At 41.3% G+C, this 6,000-nt stretch overlaps 1 protein-coding gene across 1 annotated transcript in view; it reads left to right on the plus strand.

Moving 5' to 3' along the window:
* The window catches only part of LOC122809305 (tyrosine-protein phosphatase non-receptor type 18-like), a 1,521,908-nt gene that overhangs the window by 1,161,195 nt on the left and 354,713 nt on the right, over nt 1-6,000 (plus strand). The window lies entirely within an intron of this gene.

Raw genomic sequence — 6,000 nt, forward strand, 5'->3', positions numbered from 1 at the left:
ACATACATACATATATGTTTTTTTCAATATTTAGACAGTGTGTACTGGATGCCATATTATGAGTTTCTACTAATGTACAAGTATTTTGAATTCTTGACATTTGTGCAGTGGATCATTGTCAGATATGGCAACACTTGGTTTTCTCAGTTTAAAAAAAATAGACTTTAGTATACTAGTTAATTTCCTACTTGTTCCATCTATTAGTTTGATCTTTTCAGGGAACTTGGAATAACTATCTGTATATATGTATATACACATATACATATATATATATATATATATATATATATATATATATATATATATATATATATATATATATATATATATATATATCATCTTCTTTCGGCTGTTCCCATTAGGGGTCGCCACAGCGGATCACCTGTTTCCAGTTCTTCCTGTCCTCTGCATCTTGCTCTGTCACACCAACCACTTGCATGTCCTCTTACCACATCCATAAACCTTATCTTAGGCCTTCCTCTTTTCCTGTTACCTGGTAGCTTCATCCTTAGCATCTTTTTCCCAATATACTCAGCATCCCTCCTCAGCACATGTCCAAACCAACGTAATCTTGCCTCTCTGGCTTTGTCTCCAAACCTTCCAACCTGGGCTGACCCTCTAATATACTTATTCCAAATTCTGTCCAACCTCGTCACACCCAGTGTAAATCTTAACATCTTTAACTCTGCCACGTCAAGCTCTGACTCCTGCCTTTTTGTCAATGCCACTGTCTCCAACCTATATAACATAGCTGGTCTCACTACCCTCTTGTAGACCTTCCCTTTCACTCTTACAGGTACTCGTCTGTCACAAATCACTCCTGACACTCTTCTCCACCCACTCCATCCTGCCTGTACTCTCTTCTTCACCTCTCTTCCACACTCACCGTTACTCTGAACTATTGACCCCAAGTATTTAAACTCATCCACCTTTGCCACCTCTACTCCTTGCATCCTCACCATTCCTCTATCCTCACTCTCATTCACACACATATATTCTGTCTTAGTCCTGCTGACCTTCATTCCTCTTCTCTCTAGAGTATATCTCCATCTCTCCAGGGTCTCCTCCACCTGTTCTCTACTCTCACTACAGATCACAATGTCATCTGCAAACATCATAGTCCACGGGGACTCCTGCCTGATCTCGTCTCTCAACCTGTCCATCACCATTGCAAATAAGAAAGGGCACAGAGCTGATCCTTGATGTAACCCCACCTCCACCTTAAACGCATCCATTACTCCCACTACAGACATCACTGCTGTCACACTACCCTCATACATATCCTGTATCACTCTTACATACTTCTCTGACACTCCTGACTTCCTCATACGATACCAGAACTCCTGTCTAGGCATTCTGTCATATGCTTTCTCTAAATCCACAAAGACACAATGCAACTCCTTCTGACCTTCTCTGTACTTCTCCATCATCACTCTCAGAGCAAACATCTCATCTGTAGTGCTCTTTTCCAGCATGAAACCATACTGCTGATCGCTAATCATCATTTCCCTTCTTAACCTAGCTTCCACTACTCTTTCCCATAACTTCATGCTGTGACTGATCAATTTAATCCCTCTGTAGTTACTACAGCTCTGCACATCACCCTTATTCTTAAAAATCTGTACCAAAACACTTTTTCTCCATTCCTCAGGCATCCGCTGACTTTCTAAGATTTCATTAAACAATGGGTCTACTGCTCTACATCTAAAGAACACTTCTTCAAAATAGAGCAGGAGACCCACACTTCGGCGAAAGTACACTTCAATGAAAGTGCACTTTCGCTGAAATCTAGCTCCCCGGGTGACCCCAAAAAAACCCCCACTAAAACATGTTTTTGCAGGGGGGCAAGCCCCCCTACACCCCTCCATGTGGGAGGCTCTGCCCCCAACACCCCCCCCTACTTAAATATACCAACTCCGAGATCGCACTACAGCAGGAAAAAGGGAATATTCCCATTCCGAGCTGTAGTGTGACTGCCAAAGTCAATGTTTGAAGTTTCACTACTTTGAACAAGTGGACTCAGTGAAGTGGGTTTAAAGTAGTGAAACTTTGAACATCTGCATATATATATATATATATATATATATATATATATATATATATATATATATTTAAGATATACAGATTCATTGAATCTGAACAAATCTTTGCCTACTCTTTGTCTGTGCTTTTGGAACAGGGTCTATTATCATTCCTTCCATTTGAGTGTTATTGTTTGTGTTACATATGGCACAGCTCTGAAGTATTTATTGTATTCAGTACTGTAGCTGGTAAGTTATTCCTCTGCATGTTTATGTTCCTATAAATGATTTAATGCTGAAGAGAAGGGAGGAAGGAGGTGCAGCACATATACCTTCTTTGTGCTGCATTTGCCTCAGAGAAGAGTCCTTCACAGAAAGGGTGATACACATGACCATATTGCACTGTCAAAGAGATGCTGTGCATACCTCAGCACAGGCTGCAGTATGGTGCACATGCATAGCAATATCAGTAACACAACCAACATTTCTCTGCTGCGAGACTTTGCATCTTATTCCTTTATATCTGCTCACTGATAAGATATTCATCAATACCTTTATTAGAATAATGAACAAGTTAGAATAGCATTCATACTGACCTTAATATGGTGCTTGCACAGTATCCTGAATATGCATGTCTTGACATCACATCTGAACTTGTCTACCACATACAGCAACTATTAACCACCCCCAAATCTCACAATACAGCAGTGGACTCTCTCTATTCTTCTTGTATAACCAAACTGTGGAACCTCATGCCCATCTCATTAAAACTGGACAGTGTTACTGCAAACTTTAAACACCAGCTGATACAAAAAAACCTAACCTCCTCCTAGCTTTGCTCATGCTCATATCCTGACTAATCTTTTTTCCCCTCTAAGGAAACTGCCTAAACTTCCCCTCTCAAAAAAATTGCTTCTCTTATTCACTTAATCAACCTATCATACCTCTGAAATCAGTAAAAACCTCCATTTTTTTTCTGAATTTCTAGACTAACCCTACATCTTCTCCATTTTCTCTTATTTCCTCCTCTATTTCTTCAAATCTCTCACTTGTACCTACAGGTATCAACCTCAAATGCACTAAACTACTTGTATTAACAACTCTGTATTACCATTGTTAAAACTTGTTACACTTATCTCACTGTTCATAGGATCATAGAAAGGGGCCTTATAAGCCTAGCAAGTTCCTACCCATATTTCCATGATCAGCACCTATTGCCCCTGTCCAAGAGGGACACAGGTGGAAACCATGGGGTGAATTTATAGTCACCAATCCAGTCATCCAGATTGCATTTGAAGAGGGCCAAAGAGGTACTCTGTTTTACATGAAGTGGGAGTCTGTTCCAAAGGTGTGGTAACCTCTGGGAGACAAATCTCTTCCTCCAGCAGGTTTTATTAATGTCACATGCCAGGTTAAGGTCTCTAGAGTGAGCAGCCCATGTACAATTTGGATATGCAGCATTTCCAATAAAGCAGGGTCAGAGATTGCCTTGTATGCATGGCAGAGATAACCTCTGAGTATTCTGCATGAAACAAAATAAAGTGACCATGATTTCAGATGATCCCCATAGGACAGATGCTAAAGACCTTGAATTTTCTTTGTGAGGAACCTTTGTGGTTTCTCCAATTGCTGCAGGTGCTTGGAAAGGTACATACCAAAAGGGGCACTGTACTCAATTATTGGCCTGATGAGGGAAGACTACATGGAGGTTATAACTACTATTTTCTGGTGGCAATGCCCTTATGCATGAGGTGAGCAATATAGAATGCCCTTCTTACCACTGTGGAGACATGGTGGTCAAAGGTAATGTTGCTGTCAACCTGTGTGCCCAGGTCTCTCACCATTGAGTGTGTACTTAAGGTGTTGGTGTTGATGTAATAGTTAGCAGGAACATCGCTTTTACCAAAAGGAATGATAATACATTTTTTGCATTGAGTTTAAGGCTATGACTTTGGCACCAATCATTTGTTTGTGTAAGACCCTCTTGTAAGATGTTGATGTCAGTTGGAGATTCTATGATCCCTCCCAGTTTGCAGTCATTAGCAAGCATTGTCAGCCACAGACCTTTAGTTTTTGCTTATATTTCAGAGAAATAGATTCCAAACAATAGAGGTCCCAGGAATGATCCCTGTGGAACACCACTGGTTACAGGTCTGCTGTTGGAGGTGAATTCCCCTATTTTGACTATATGAGTTCTATCAGTGAACCATTTAGCAACCCAACTAATGATACAAGGGATGATGCTAGTTGGGTGAGTTTGTCAATGATGCCTGAGTGGGAGATACTGTCAAATGCCGTGGCTAAGTCCAGGTAGATTGTATGCATAGATTTCCCTTCTTCCAGGGCCTTGGTGACTGCCTCGAAGAAGTCCATCAGGTTCAACAAGCATGATCTCCCCTGACAAATCCAAACTGAGTAGGGTTAAGTATTTGGAGATTACCTATATCTTTGTTGATAAGGTCCATGATGATTTTATGCATGGCCTTGCAGATAAGACTAGTTAGGCTAATAGGTTTATAGTTTCCAGGGTCAGTGGAAGCACCACCTTTGTGCAAGGGAATAATGGTGGATGTTTTCCATTCAGCTGTTACGAAGCTGGTTCTTAGACTACTGTTGAAAAAAGTACCCAGTGATGTTGCTAATTCATGTTGGAGCTCATGTAGAATGCAGCCTGGGATGTTATCAGGTCCCATAGATGCTGAGTTTTTGGCCTTACAGAGGGCATTTATGACCTGCTCTTTAGAGATACAAGGTAGGGGGCAAGTGGTTGGGATGTCATGGTGTATGTATGGTGAGGACAGGGAACTGAAGCTTTCACATAACCTGTCAGCCAACAGGTTAGCTATGTCCACAGGCTCAGTATATGTGGTATTATTAACTACCAGTTTGGCACAAATCTGGTCCTTTATTTTTAGGTTACAGATGTAACTGTAGAATGACTTGTAGTTGTCCTTTGTTGGGGAAGCTAATCTGGACTTGTAGTTTGCTTTGGAGGACTTCACAAGAAATCCTATTTGCTTGTTTAAGCTGAGGAGGCAGTGCTTCCAGTTTAGGAGGGCTTGCTCCCTTTTACTCTTAGACAGCAATTTATTCCTCTTATTGTAAGGCCTGTTAATGGCAGTTGTCTACTAGGCAGGTTGGCTCTTCCTTGAGGAGCTTGTGATTTGGTCCTATCAGGTTTGGCAGAGTCAATGCAAGTATACGGGTGTTTGTTTAAAGCAGTGGTGTAGAGCTTGGCATAGTTGTCAGTTCCATCTGAAGGAGGAGGTGCAGTGAAGCTACTTATATCATCCTGTAAAAGGTTATAATCTACTTTGGAGAAGTTTTTTAGTTTAGTTGCTGCTGGAGGGGTGTCGGGTGTGATACTTACTTTGAATGAGACCGATTTGTGGTTAGATCTCACCAGGGAGGACCTCACAGTGGAGGTGCTACAGTTGTCCATCATATTGGCAAGTACCAGATCCAGGATATTGGTACCCATTCCGGGGGTATCAACTAGCTGGTCCAGGGCATTGGAGTTAATGAAGTTGAGGAACCTTTGGGCAAGTGAGTTTGAGCATGAGTAATTTACCCAGTCAATGGATGGATACTTAAAGTTGTCCAAACCATGGTGTTCAGATGTATCTTGATAGACTCAAGTAGATGCAAATAGGCAGAGTGCATGTCCTGATTCATGGAGGGTGTCCTGTAGCTGGCAATGACTTGAATAGGTGACCTACCAACAATTAATTGCACCTGAAGTGTCTCCAGGAAATCATACTATTTAACCAATCTGGAGGTGTATTTTTCTTTAATGAGGATTGATACACCACCTCATTTAGTTTTCATGCCTTCAGTTTGAGGTCTGAATGTGTGGAAGGAGGTGTAATCCAGTATGGCTAGAGTGCTCTTCACAGATCTGAATCAGGTCTGTATGATTGGACAAATGTCTGCATCTTCCAGGGTCAGGACAGGTTCCAGTGAGAGCAGTTTCATGTTG

Source organism: Protopterus annectens, chromosome 8.part0, assembly GCF_019279795.1.
Source record: "Protopterus annectens isolate FY-2018-M chromosome 8.part0, PAN1.0, whole genome shotgun sequence".
Taxonomy (NCBI): domain Eukaryota; kingdom Metazoa; phylum Chordata; order Ceratodontiformes; family Protopteridae; genus Protopterus; species Protopterus annectens.